Source organism: Perna viridis, chromosome 6 (assembly GCF_037379345.1).
Source record: "Perna viridis isolate PV_CMFRI_1.1 ecotype Kerala chromosome 6, ASM3737934v1, whole genome shotgun sequence".
NCBI classification, from domain to species: domain Eukaryota; kingdom Metazoa; phylum Mollusca; class Bivalvia; order Mytilida; family Mytilidae; genus Perna; species Perna viridis.
The window spans coordinates 13,362,114-13,377,943 of record NC_142450.1 but is presented as its reverse complement, the minus strand read 5'-3'; the positions used below and the strand labels follow the sequence as shown (position 1 = coordinate 13,377,943).

The 15,830-nt window shown below is 32.9% G+C and overlaps 1 long non-coding RNA gene across 1 annotated transcript in view; it reads right to left on the bottom strand.

The window, feature by feature from the left end:
• The window catches only part of LOC148613719 (uncharacterized), a 68,325-nt gene extending 53,042 nt beyond the window's left edge, over positions 1-15,283 (bottom strand). The window contains exon 1 of the long non-coding RNA XR_015923432.1: positions 15,085-15,283. This is a non-coding gene — a long non-coding RNA (uncharacterized LOC148613719). The remainder of the gene's footprint in view (positions 1-15,084) is intronic.
• Between the last annotated feature and the right edge of the window lie 547 nt (positions 15,284-15,830).

The following is a 15,830-nucleotide window of genomic DNA, read 5'->3' as shown; positions in this document are numbered from 1 at the left end:
GCGCAAACAGGAAGGTATGACTAACTTATATGATTCAATTTTCTACAAAGGAATAACGTTTTAGATCAGTGTAAGTTGTGTTGTGAGGTTTTCATTGAACAAATTACACTTCAATGAACAAATGTCCTTCCGGTCGAATCATAAGGCGGCGATTTGAAATATACATTGACAAAATATATTCCTTTTTTTGTCAGTTATATACAATCTCTTATTGTGAAGTGACTGATCTGTACTTTTGTGTTTGTATTATTCTATAGCGGATACACAATGGACTAATACCTGCATTGCGTGCTAAGTCTTGTTATAGATGTTAAATGAACTGTGTATCCATTGTTGTCGATGATTAAGTCATGGTAATCGGTAATTGTGTTTGATACGTGAGGGATACATCGTTTTAATGTAGCAAATAATGTAATTTGTAGCACAATAAAACAAAATAATAATAAATAACACTTTTAATCTAGAACATGCAATACGTATTAAAACATTGTACATTACTATCTTGCAATGCCAGGAACTGTTCATCCGATGCTCAAAATGCTCAAAAGGTTAGCTACTGGTTTTAAGTCGATTTATACTGATGCGTATTGTTTAAAAAATGTTTAAAAAATATGTATTGATTGCATTTTTATCTGCAGGATATATTTATTTTCTCCGTTATTTTTTGTCCATTGATGTATTCTCATTTTAAAACCTAAACTTTTACTTTTGTCTTTCTTATTTTATAGTCAATTCACGGTTTTATTCATGAACGTCTTGAAGACAATCATTGAGATCTTGAAATTACGGACGTAGTACATTCTGCTGTAAGAAAAAAAAAATTGGTTCAAATTGTATCCTGTTGTGACGTGGATTAAGTACATACTCAGTTACTAAGACAAAAGAAGCTTCTTGGAACTAGTTTTGTTTTTATTCAGTTCTCTTGTAATGAAAAACCGTACAACACATATATTTTTAAGCACGGAAAAGGAATGAAAATATTGCAACAAGACTGTATTGCAGAAGACGGGATGGATTTAGGTTTCATCTTAACAAATATCAAATAGAAATCATTTATAATACATATATTTATCGTATGTGTAAAAACGTATCACAAGTCTGAGATAGAATTATTACATTTGTTTAATGTTAGTGTAGCTTACCGTTTATGTGCGTTTATTACGATTTCTGACCTTTATTGTCACAAGGTCTCCTTTTGTTAATAGATTGACACAACGGGCTGAAATGAACAACCTAAAGTTGACAGTGTTTCGATTATCCGCCATACAGCCTACAAACTGTATAATATCATCGACTATGCAAACAAACGAGAACTAATGCATCGTATTGATAGGAGATTGGATCAAATAAAGATATGATATAGTCCTGGCATTGTCCTGAAATCTACTGTTAATTAATTAAGTGATTATACATGTTTTGGTAGTAAATAATACGTGGGTAGATATTGGTATTTACTTCAGACTCTGTTTAACGAAGTCAATATACATTGAATAAACAAATAGCTTCGACATCTTTGTCAAGACTTTCTGAGGATTTGAACAAGTGCTTTTTTTCAATCAAACCAGAAAAAAAATCAACAAATACAAAGCAAACAAAACGAACCAGAAGAAAAAAACGAAACGAAGAAGATACCAAGACAAAACAAAAATTGGGAAATACAAAACTTCAATTTTAAATGAATAAACGCATGGTCCCAATCATACATAAAGCAAGTACAATAAAAAATGTTTACATAGGAACCTGAAAAATGCAAAAACCTGTCTGAAGTGGTTATTCTTTAAAGGCCTTGTATGTCAATTAAAATGTATTTTGAACCGCTCACATGTCGTAACCAAACTTTTTCAAATTCTAGAATGTGTTCGGTTTACACATACTGTAAGTATTTTTTTTTTCATCGCACCAGTGGATTGCCATGATATAACATTATTGGTTTAGGTGCAGAAACGTGTTTAAGAAAAAAGAATGAGCAATTTCAAACACCCTAGACTTGGAAACTATCGGGCGTACATATCTCTATTTTCTTGCTTCTTGTTCGCACTTTTTTTTCAAATTATTTGCTAAACTGTTGGTGAATATTAGTGTGTTTGAATTTATTGTCAATTCCACTTGTCCCATTATCGGGTCAAAGGATATCATCAACATATTAATATTTGTTAAGGTATAGATCTAGACTTTCATTATTATATGGGAATCTATACCTTATCCCTCCTAAAGGAATTACATAAAATCTATAGACGACTTCCTATTGCCAGTATTTTCTATGAAGCCGAAATTTGAAAGTCAATTTAGATTGAATTGATCTGACAAAGGTCTTGTCACATATAATAGGAGAATAATTACGACAGTTTGCTTGCTAACGTAAACCTACAAGGGATATTATGGAATCGAAGGGCATTGTTGCATATTTTGATACTGTTTGTAAATATGATCGGTTGCATACGATTGGAAATCAAAGTAAAATGATTATATATTATTATTTTTGTCTGACTACTTGTATTCCTCTGGGCATCGACTTGATTTTTAATGTATTTAGACAATCTCTTCCAGGACATTCAAAACTCCATGTATACTGACTGTCCATTCTGCATCTTATTTTATGAAATCTGCCCACGTAGGCACCTTAGGCACCTAACCTTGGCTAATTGATTATATAATTTTATTATTGTCAGCGTAGCAAAAAGCTCTGGTCAACAGACATTGTTATGTGACACTTCATATATAATATATATCGGCAAAAAGGATTTCAGACTCATATTGCATCACCAAAATGTGAAAATAGGAAGAGGGGTAATCCATAAACACACTGACAACAAGAAGACAAAAAGAAACACAGTATACAATAAATGTGAAGCATTTGCAACTCAAAAATAAATTCCGGAGTGACATCAGGTGCTCTGGAATGGATGGGTTAGTATGCCTTGTTCTGATGACTGATTCAACTGTGATGTCATCGATCTGAACAAAGAAGGACTGGTAGAAATTGTAAAATGTAAAATTTTGTTTAAATCGATATTAGCGCTTAATTTTGCCAGCCAAGACCAACGAGTGGTACTTCAGATTCGTATAGCCGTAGTTATCTTACCTTTCCTCAGGGAGTAAACACTTAATGTGTCGTGTAGCCGTCTACAGTTGATAAATTAATGTACATTTCCTACTCTGTACTAATTTTTTTCGATCTTCAGAATAGTTATACTACTTTTTATTTTTGTAAATCAATGTAACGAGAATAGGTATGCTGTATATGTCAAAGAGGTAACAACCCCTCATCTCACCTATCCTCTTCATCCCCAGTGGGACATAAGGCCATTACAAGACTGTCCTGGGCCAGGTATTGAGCTTCGCTAAGGCTGTAACCAAGTTCTTCTAGCTCTGCCAGCACTGTTCTCCTCCAGGTGGTGCGAGGTCTGCCCGGTTTCCTCTTGCCAGGTGGTGTCCATCGTAGGGCAATTTTTGGCAGGCAGTCATTTGGCATTCTGAATACGTGGCCTAGCCATCTGAAGCTTTTTTTAGGTCTGTTGCAATGGAATGGCATTTACACATTCTTAACAGGTCTTCGTTTGTTATCTTCTCTGGCCAAATTATACCCTGGGTTCTTCTTAGGCATTTGTTTGGAAAACTTCTAATTTCTGCAAGTCCCTCTGAATGATGCGCCAACATTCTGACCCATACAACAGCACTGGCTTGATATTACTGTTGTATATGCGTATTTTTGTTCTCTTCCTGTATACTTTTGAATTCCATACAGGTTTTAATCTTGCAAAGGCAGTTCGAGCTTTCAATAATCTTGCCTGGATGTCTTTCTTTGTGCCGTTGTCAGAGCTTATTATGCTGCCTTAATATGTGAAGTCTTCAACTGTTTCTACTGGCTTTTTGTTAAAAGTGATTGGGTTGGTAATTGTCTTGTTGATGGCCATCACTTTGGTCTCGGTGGTGTTTATATTTAGGCCAGTCTCTTCTGCATAGTTATTCAAAGAATTTGTTTTCACTTGTAAGTGTTGTCTTGATGTTGATATTTTTGCAAGGTCATCTGCAAAATCCAGATCGTCGAGATTGCTAAACATTGTCCATTGTATCCCATGACTTGTTCTTGTGGTTTTCCGTTGGATCCACTCTATGGTCATAAGGAACAGTATTGGTGACAATATACAGCCTTGTGTTACACTAGATCTTACATTGAATGGTTGAGAGATGGCATTTAACAGAATGACACTATATTCAAAGTTGGTGTAGAAAAGTTCAATCAAGTTGGTAATCTTTGATGGAATTCCATATGTTCCTAGAAATTTCCACAAGGTTTCTCTGTGGACGCTATCAAATGCCTTCTGCAAATCGATAAAGTTGATGAAAAGAGGCATAGTCCATTCTCTTCTACAGTTCCTATTTTAACAGGGTATTTTTTTTAAATTATTTAGACAACCTTACCTTTAGAATTTATTATTCTTTTTTGGTTCAATAGAAAGAAGAATAATGGAAATAATTTAACAGATGTCTTGAATTAATAAAAAAAAATACATATCGGGTGTGATATGATGAGGTCAGAAAAGGTCAACTTTTTGGCCTTTAGAAGCCAGTTTGGGTCAACTTTGAGGGGGTTAATGTGTTGAGGTAGTTAAAATTGAAAAATGATGGTGAAAATTTCTAATTTTGTGATGGAAGTTTAAGGTAAGATGGTTTATTCAGCTCCCAAAATTTCATTTGATTTGAAGCGGTAGATTTTTTTTAATTTGAAAAATGCTATAATAAACTCATGTGTGAAAATTAATTGTGTCCCCGTACCTGCTCTATGATGTTACGGAGCGGGAATATTTGGTCTATGCATCCACATCCTTTCATGAAGCCAGCTTGTTCTTCTCTTAGCCTCTTGTCTACTGCATCATCTTCTGGCAAGAACGATCTTACAAAAAACTTTACTTGGAACTGGCAGTAATGTTACTCCTCTCTAGTTGTCACAGTTCAGCAAATCTCCTTTTTTCGCAATTTTGACATTAAGACCTTTCGACCAGTCAGGTGGTATGCGATCATTTTTCCAGATGTTTGTAAATAGGTTGTGAAGTACTCTGCTTGAGGTGTTGATATCAGCTTTTAGTAATTCTGCACTGATGGAGTCAATTCCAGCGGCTTTGTTGTTCTTCGGCGATTTAATGGCTTTTTGCACTTCGTCTAAAGTTGGTGGATCAGTATCTATGTTGGCATCTTCACCAACTGGTGTTGGATCTGCTATAAATATTGGATCGGTGCAATTCAAAACTTCTTTGAAGTGCTCTATCCAGCGTTTAGCTTGTTCTTCCTCTGTAGTCAATGTATTGCCTTGTTTGTCTTTGACCTGTGCAGTTTGTACTTTCACTGTACCACATAGTTGGTTTTTGGTTTTGTATACTGTTCTCATTTCACCCCTGATGGCAGATTCTTCTGTCTCTCTGGCCATAGAATCTACAAATTCACATCTGTCTTTCCAAGCACTCCTTTTGACTTCTTTATCCTTGGTCTTGTATGAAGTCTTGATTTGTTTTTGTAACAACCCCACCGGGATGAATATGTCAGTCCAAGGCCTCTCGTTGGTCTTTATTGAGCGACAAGGAAACCTTCATACCACAGGATAGGGCTGTAGCTGGCCCCAAAACATAATTATAAACAGGTATAGTGAAAGGTTGTTCACTCTATACTCTAGTAACAAAAAATATAAAGGTGAAAATGAAGCAAGAGATACAGAGGCCAAACATTCCTGACGTGGTACAGGTGCAGGAAATGCGGTGGAATTAAAGTACTTTTGCGTGATCATGACCCTCCCCCTTTAAATCTGGCCATTGTGGAAAACATATTACACAATTAAATTAACCTAAAAATCAGTTCAAAAATATCTGAGTCCCTTGGAACAACGAAAATAAAGAAACTGAATATAAATTACACAAATTTACAAACTAAGGACTACAAGAAGTAAACAGAAATGCCATCTCCATAATAATTTAGACCTACAAAAAGTTATGTCTTCATTATATGTAAATTCGTTCTAAAGTTAGTGGTGTGTTGTCTAAATTGTATAACATGCCAATACATGAATATAAGGTTCCGTTTTTAAAATCAAAATATGCAGTACATGCATTTGATATTTTCCGCATATTTCTGCAGGGATACATTTATTACAGGTCTGCGTAAGAATTATGCAATATGTAAAACAAAATCTTACTACAGACACTGTGAAGTCAGCCTCATATCTTGACCTACACTTAGAAATCGATGGTAAAGGAAAACTATTGACCAAACTTTACGACAAACGTGATGATTTTTCATTCAGAATTGTCATCTTTCCTTTCATCTGTGGCAACATCCCTTCGGCTCCTGCGTATGGAGTGTTCATATCTCAACTCATACGTTATGCCAGAGGTTGCCGAAACTACGCAGACTTTTTGTATCGCGCTAGAACTCTAACAAATAGGCTTCTGGAACAGGGTTATGTTGCTACAAGATTGAAGTCATCACTTCAGAAATTTTTATGGTCGTCATTATGAACTCGTGGATCGTTATGGTGTATCCATCAGCACCATGACAACTGAATTATTCAACGGGTCATGGTTTTCCTTTCCTCGTTTGTCTACCCCGGACTTGACTTTTTATGAGCAACTCGGTGGGTGTTTCTAGAAAAGCAGAGGACGCTTACCCTACCGGTGCACCTGGTCCATGCTCCTAGTTTTTAGTGGAGTCCGAGTTGCTCATTTACTTATATTACTTTGTATGATTTTAGTTACTTTATGTTCTTTGTTGTGTATGTCTGTTTTCCATGTCTGGTCCTTGTCCCTAGAATACATTCTTTTGATTACCGCTATAACCTTGGTTCCCTTGATTATTCTTAAACCAGCCGATCTATAAACGTTCACCTAGGGTGTCTTAACAGTTTGAAAGCACCACTGTTTTATTTTTATCTAGACATTGTTATTTAATATAAGAAAATTGAGTCTTTTGGCAGTGTTATTTGCATTTGAATCTCTGCATTCTGATTTTGCAAATAGTCGAAGTGGAAGGTTACTTTCATACCTGATTTTGTCAACTGCCTGATTCATACAGAGATTGACTTTTAATAGACATATCTTACTAAGACAAATGAGTTTGACAGTGACTGGGGTTTCCTGTCAATAAATATATTGTACCTTTTCAACTGCAAATTTTATTATTAGACAGTTTCTAAAACTGATAAACAGTTTAGTAGAATGAAGCAAAACAAATGAATGTAACGTTTTCGCAAAAAGTATTATGTATTTATGATTACTACGTTTTCGTAATTAGACGATTGATACTTGAGACGAAAATCATGGTGATTACATAAGTCAATTTTGTCATCTAACGACAGTTTGAGTTCAATGTACAATGTACTCTTATAAAAAGTTACTATCTAGATATGTCAATAATTGACTGATAAAATGCGCAGTTAATCTTGCCTGTTGGTCCATTAAATATACAATAAATTAAGGCATTTGTTTTTTTAATCATTAGCCCTGTTTTTGTCATGTGATACATGTAAAAGACTAACGTTTTCTTCCCCAGCACTGTAACTTGAGAAAACGTGAAACTAAGTACATGTAAGCACGTTCATTTACCAATTGAACAATCAACAGCGTCATTTGATAAGTAAAATGTAGTAGTAACAAATTATCACCAATGTTCTTCTTCTGGACTGCTTTCCACGGTTTGCTGTGCTGGCTTAACCAATTAAAACGATGGTAAATGTTGCTAAAACACATCTACTTACAGCAAACGGATTTTAGAATTTAGAATATCGCAAATTCGCGAGAAGTGATCAATCAATAAAAGTTTTTTTCGCGGTTTTTTTTTCTTTTTTTTTTCCGGTAAACTTCATTCAGTATTGTAAAAATAATAAGAATCCGTGTGCTCAAAAATCAATATTATAAAAGATACTACTGATATTAAGCGGAATCCCATAATTGTTCCAAGCTTATTAATTAAACAAATTTGTGGTTCTTTAATGTTGTTTATTTGTTTTTCTAAATTCCTAAATTTCTTGTCCGTTTTGTTACATATGAGCGTTGACGTAAGACGTATTCAATCGATCTAATACATAAGCCATTGAAAATACTGTTTTCTCTGATTAAGTCTTTAATTCTTAAAGATAAAGAAATATATTGTTCCAGTTTATTTTTGTTTCATACTTTATCATCAGCTCAATAGAAAAGTATACAAAAGCGACGATTTTTATGACAAATATACGTCAAATAACACATCCAATCAAAATTTTTAAGTTTGAGTGCTTTAAAAGGAAGCATCAATGGTATACATATTGTTCATACAGGCTTGCTTGGGAACATGGAACGTTTTGTGTGTATTTCATATTTGATTGTTTATGATATAATTAGTAAGAAATTGGTTCCTTCAAAGGTTTACTAAATCCCAATCAGAACCCGATTGCTGTGAAAAGTTGGCCAGAACAAAACAGACCTAGATGGGGAAAAACCGATTTAAACGTTTTGAAGTCAGACGGTAAACTTTCTGAGGTACTTCAGAGGAGTAAATTGTCCAGCCATTGCTTCGGTTGTGGTAAGGCAATATGAGGTCTACCATACCATTTAGCATGGTGGACTAAAACACTACACTTCCAAGACTTTAGTTCTTGGTACTAGAAGGTACTACTATTCCTATTGTTTATATTTTAAAGATAATTTAATTAAGCTTGTATCTATTTATTGTTTTTGCTTCTTTTTTTTCATTTATTGTTTTGTTGTTTTGTTTTTGTTTTCAATAAGCGAGCGGTAAACTTATATCTTATAGCCAAAGGTTGAAACGATAACTTGAATGTCAAGTAGCAGTGAGTATTCTAATAAAAATGTCTGTACTTTAGATTTATTGACAATAATATCACGTTGCAAAGACTTAAGTATATATTACAACATTTAAGTACTAAATATAATGACGTTCATATTTTTCTACAAACAAATGTCTCAAATTTCCTGTACAATTTCCTTAAGAACTTATACAAAAACGACCGGATGTCATTTTAACATTTTAATAATAACATAATATGTTATTTGTGAGGCCTTCGAAGAAATACAATTTAATATTGTATCAAAAATGTTGATGTAAAAGTACTGAAGACGGTTACATGTCATCTAATGACCCCAAATGAACAACAAAGGGTTCATTCTTCTGGGATTTTTTTAACTTTTTACTCACAAACCATTTAATTAAAGATATCGTTAAAGCGCTCAATAGATATCATTACATGTATATGATGATGAATTGTTTAATTTGCTATCACTGAAACTGTTTACACAAATTTAGATGCCGACAGTTTCTCCCTTCATTTGCTGCCAAAATATACAATGGAAACATTAAAAGAGTAATCAAGGGAATCAAGGTTATAGCGGTTATCAATAGAATCCAATCCAGGGACAAAGACCAGACATGGAAAATAGACAAGCACAACAAAGAACACAGAGTAACTAAAATCATATATACAAAGTAACAAAAGCAAATGAGCAACTGGGACTCCACTAAAAACTGGGAGCATGGACCAGGTGCACCGGTAGGGTAAGCGTCCTCTGCTTTTCTAGAAACAGCCGCCGAGTTGCTCATAAAAAGTCAAGTCCAGGGTAGACAAACGAGGAAAGGAAATATATGACAGGAAATGAACTAAAACTAAAACAGGGGTGTTGATATGTAGATGAGAATCAGTTTGCCTTTTTTAAAGTTATAAGTGTTTTCCTTCTTGAAACCAAATGTGTTGCCAGTAACTGTTTCTATAGATTAGTTTGTTAAAATTCATATTCAGTTAATCAGATGAACAAATTTTTTTTAACGAAATAAGAGCAAATATTATGTCCTTAAGCTTTAAAAAAACTTCTAAATCAATAGTTGAAAGATTCAACTAGGTATCGAATATTGATTATTCTTCATGGAGTAAATATGCTTTATAAAATTTGTAATTTCTACCATTAAAATTCGCCTTTCAATATGTACTTTTAGATGTGCCTTTAAGCAAGCGCATCAACACTTTTTGATCGAGATTTTGTTTCACTTCAAACGAAATGGTGGGAGGTACTCTAAATAAAAATGTAAAGTCCTCACACGCTTCAGTAATTATCAGAAAATTCATTATTTCTTGTTTATGAATAAGAAAATGGAAGCTTATGTTTTTTGCCAATTACATTTATAATTCTTTATACATTGAAACCTGTCTACACTTAACATTGAGTAATCTGAAAACCCGTCTAAACACTTTTTTAAATTACCTCTATATTAATTTAAATATATATATTGAACCATTGTTAAACCGTAAACCTCTCTAAACCGAACCAATTTGAAAGTTCAAAAAAGGTTCGGTTTAGACAGGTTTCAGGTAAGAATCTTGGTTCCCTTGATTACTCTTTCACTGTAATACTAATTTTCTATCATCTATTTAGTTCTTACTGTAATAACCGGCTTGAATCGTCAATACTGTAGCTTACTGTCCACAATTGTCTCATATTGACTGACTAGTGTTAGTGTAATAGAATTCTATACCAAGACATCGATTTACAGTTTTCAAAGATTAAATGCAGCTTCTGACGAATAGCATTCAATTTACTCAATTAAGTCTTGTTTGCTGTATTTATTTAACGACAGCTAGAATCTATCTAATATTGTTAAGCTGGAGAAGATGAAAGCTTCATCTGAGGGAATTGGATTTTCGATCAGCGCTCTTAAAGAGCCTTACATCAATTTTGCGAAAGATGCAATGAGCTAAATAAAGTACTAGCGATTCGAAGTTGATTCAAATTTAAAAACAAAAGCAAGGTTTAAACGGTCTAACCGTTTACGTCAATAACGACACGAAAGGGAGACATTCCGTGGGAGAAATGTCTGGCTTTACCGATAAATGCGCGTGTGAAACATATTACAGATGACTGATTCTTTTTTTTCTAATTTGAAAGTTGTATATGAAAAATACACACGGGAGGACTGAAGTATGATGATGTCTTTGTAAAGTTATAAACGTCGTATAAATAGAAATACATATGTATCTAAACCTAAGCAAAATAACACACACACACACAAGAAACAAAAGGAAATGACCAACCCGGAATCAATGAATATTTGGGAGCATTGACCAGGTTTGTTGGTAGAATAAGCGAGTCGACAATGTAAATTGTTCAATCATTGCTTACTACAATGTTACGTGGAAACTGAAAATTGTTCAATAAAATTTGTATATGTTTTGTGATGACTTTAGAATTGGTTCGCGTTGGAGAGGTTTTCGGTCTAGCTAGCTTCAAAACACATCTAGATTGATATAAAGCCGTAGAGAAAAGTATCTTTTCGGAAAGGTTTTCGGATTATTCAGGGCTCGGATTAGACAGGTTTCTCTGTATTATGATCAAATCGCTAGTTTTCATAATATACATGAAATTAATTTAATTTAAATCTTTTATAACTTGATGAATGTTCGATTTATGTTTCTTATACATCGAATTTATGTCAAGAGACATATTGATTTTCATTAATTAATTAACCTCGTGTAGGATGAAATTAAGATACCAATGTAGGAGTTCTCTTTTGAGTGTAGGTGGTAGGTGCCTTAAATGCATCAGCAGTATATGAAAATGAGCAAACATGTACTTGAGTAAATACATTGATTCAATATATTTTTTTTGCTTTGAAAACATGAAGAGTAATAACAAATTTACGGAACTAAAAATCAAAATGAATGGTCAAATAAGGAAAGTCCATGCAACAAATTGTAATATCACGGCAACAAAAAATAGTAAGATAAATTAAAATAAAAAAAACAACAAACAAACAAAAAAGTTTTTCATTTACAAATCCATTATCTTACATAGAGGCAATTTCCCATCAACCAGGAATAATGTGTTGAAATAATCCAAGAATAATTTCGGAATTGAATAATATAACATATGCAAATTAGATTATAATAATAGCCTCTCATGCCTAAATAACAAATTGAAGGGTTTTTTTTACACTTTTAAGAATAGCAAACATTGTCAAATCTAATTTTCAAAATTTAATTATCGCAAATAGTTGTGGACTGGTTAACCATCAATCAGAAATCATTGTTCCATTATCTTCATAAAATGCTTTCTTTCAAGATATAACTGACACAATACGAAGTAAATGGCAAATAATATATTTGACTTCTTATCACATATTTTCAATACATCGCCGATCACGCCATGATAAGCCCACAAATTGAAAAATAGTTTGAAAATAGTTGGTTATACATTATCTAACGAGGTGTGTTCGATTTCTAAGTTAGAAAAAAAAATAATATGATTTTCGGCTACGCTTATGATCGACGGACCTCATTCTTTGTTAACGGTGTTCCGTCATATTGCTATGTGCGAAGTCTCATTCGATTAGGAAAATGTGCGAGACTTTCTTCTGGGAAAAGGTAATTTCTACGCAACCAATATTCTTCCTAAATATTATTAATGAATTAGATAAATAAATATATAAATAAATAAATAAATAAATAAAACATCATATCCATCTGCGTATTCAAAGACAAAATAGCACCTCCGCACTTGTTTAATCGTCTACTTTTGCGTTGACAAATTTCGTCACTTGGGTCAGAATTTGATCTACCCATTCATGGTTCTGGTCTTACATTCTACACATATATAGGACATTGCTGATCCTCCGACCATATTGATTGCATTATGAATCATTATAATATGCTGTAACTTTGAGTTAAGGCTAGATTATATTGTATACATGCAAAAATACTAATCATATTAATGTTGCAAAATTCCGTATGCTCTATTCGTGTTTCAATGAGTATCCTCTTATTAGCAGCACTAAAATCATTTACATAGGAATATCTCCATCTGAAATGTAATTGAACACATGAAGACATCCAAACATGACTCCGATCAAAATCACTTTTATGCATAACGACGGCTTTTAACGTAAATAAGTATGAAAGAAAAGGGGAGAATGAAAATATCATTTTCATTGCAACATTATTCCTTCATCTCCTGCATATGGTGTTTATATTTCATAATTGACTCGCTACGTTAGCGCAAGTACTAACGACTCTGATTTCCTTGAAAACCATAAATATCTGCGTAACAGGCTCATAAATCATAGATATGAGGACATGCGTCTTAAAATTAAAAGATCTCTTACCGAATTCCCTTTTTTTTAGATATCATTCCTTGCTTTAAAGTACTCAGTTTTTTTTCTAAAATAATGAGTAATGATTGTTCTTAGTAAATTGTTTTTGTGCTGACGTGACCGCTGATTTACGAATTTTGACAGTAGTGTGAAAATGCTTTTTAATCACCACTGGTATAGTCACATCGCAATGGATGAGGGAGGTTAAGAGCGCTGTAAAACCTAGATTTAACCCACCATTTCATTTGGAATGCCTGTACCATGTCAGGACTATTGCGTACAGCTGCTCCGGTGGTGTAGTATTTATTTTGCAAAATTGATTTTGAACTTGATTGATTATGAATCGGATTTATGTTCTGTAATTTTGTTGTTACCCTTATTCAATGATCACATAAATAATTTTTAATAGACCCACATATTTATCTCAGAAATCCAAAAACTTATCACGTTTCTTCCAATATTTCTTTACATTTACCTGTTTAGATTCTAACCTCAACCAATAGTTTTGTCCGAATCAAATAAATAAATGTATGAAAAAATAAATTTTCAAATATAATCAAAATCGACTTTTAATTAATTGCGATGAAAGCAAATTTTTACTTTTAGTCTTTTTAACTACTCAGTGGTATGATGCCAATATTAGAAATGGTACACAATAAACGCCTCCGTAAAAGAACACCACCGATACTTACCATTTTCAATTTGCTAATATATATCAAAGTATAAAATTAAAGTCTTTATAACAATACCTGTCAAAATAATACACTTTACAATATCTAGATAAAAGAAACTTGCGGAACTTTTCAATGCACAGCAGTAATTCATCACAAGACTTTTCATAATTCAAATGTTGCGATTAAGTAGACTTATTGCGAATATTTGACGGATGTTAATACCATCTATTGTCCCTTTGCCGGAAATACCGGAAAGACAGGTCCAATTATCGTCTACTTCAACCTGGCTTCAATTTCCGGTATAAAGCTTTTATATTCAACAATATCCTGAAGTATTCTCAACTGGCGTTCAAGAATGGATTTATGATTCATATTTCAGATCAAAATGATACTGATTTATCAGAGGGAATGATTTTTATGTCGGAATTCATTGGAAATGACGAGGAAAGTGGCTCCACTATGGAGTGTACTGTTATATTCCGGTCATCAAGGGATTGAATGCAATGTTGTGGTCAATGTTACTGACAGAATACAGAAAACATATGTTTTAACGTCTTTTACCGTAGTGAACTTTCTATACATGAATGTAATATTGTGAACGTACAAAATTTACCTTGACATCTTAGTCTTGTAACATTTGTTTTAAAAAAGCAAAATAAATACTTTTCAAGCGAAAAAGAAATAAAAGTTAATATTTCATGTATCGATATATTTTCCAGTGTCAAATTATCATTCTAAAGCCAAACAAACTTTTTAGTATTCATGACAATTTTACTCTCGTTTGGGTCTTCGATAGTTCTAACTGCGAAACTGCGAATTATAAGTTTCAATCAATATCTAATTTAAGGAGGTAGACCTAGGGGAAGGGACACAACTCTTAAAAATTATTGAAACGTTTGTATTTAGCATTTTACATCAATCTCATGTAAGCATCAAAGTTACTCGGATTGACTTCATTCTGTTTCAAATGAAAGCTTGGTAGGCTTTGATGAAACTGAATATGATACAAGCATATCATTGATTTCAAGAGTTGCTTCCCGTACCCTAGGTCTACCAATTTACGTAATGCAATAAAAAAATTATGGAATTTGCATATTTTGAATTTCATCCTAAACTAATGTTTTTAACTGTACAAATAAAAATATCTTAAAATTCCATGATTAACTTTAGAAAAAAAAAAATTAAAATACAATCTCCTAAAACTTTAAATTAAAATATATAAATAGATATTGTAAAATTTACTATAGAAAATAAAGTAAACAAAATATAAAATAACTGAACACAAACAACTTACCTATATAGTATGCTGATGTTGATAAAACCAAAACTGTGCATACTGCTAAAATTGAAACTAATTTCATCTTTAAGTTTGTAAATTTAAAAATTCCGTTGAATGGTCTTGTAGATGAATTTCCAATATTCAATGTGAACGAAACGTAAGAGGAAACGCTGATATGATACGAGTATATATCGAACGAATCCACGTGATCAGTATAATGGTACAAAGACTTGTGGGAAGGATCGATAAATCAGAGATTTATTTTTCAATGACATATCATATATTATTTTGCACTGAACGTTATCAGCCAATCATATTAGGAATTCCCAATAGTAGATGTTGTAATATTAGTGATATGATCCAAACATTGGAAAACATTGTTTTGACAATGTTTATATTTTAATAAACAAGTAAACGATAACAAATATACTAGTAGTCGTTCTTTAACATTAAAACTTGTCTGACCCTAGTTCTTATGTGTATGTTTTTGTAGGAATCAGGCAAAACGGAAAACATCAGAAGCTCGCATGTAAAAATAACCGACAATATGATTTCACTCAATGATGATTTCTCTATATAAAAAGGCCATTATTTGATTCCTGCATCATTGCATTTATTCAGAAGGTTTTCATTAGAATGTTCGAAAAATGAGGTTCTTGATTAAGTTATCTGTCCTTGAAATGATCTTTTTCAGTGCATTTAAATAAAATTATAACGCAATTTATCAACAGGATATGATGTTACAAATAGTCAAATTACAC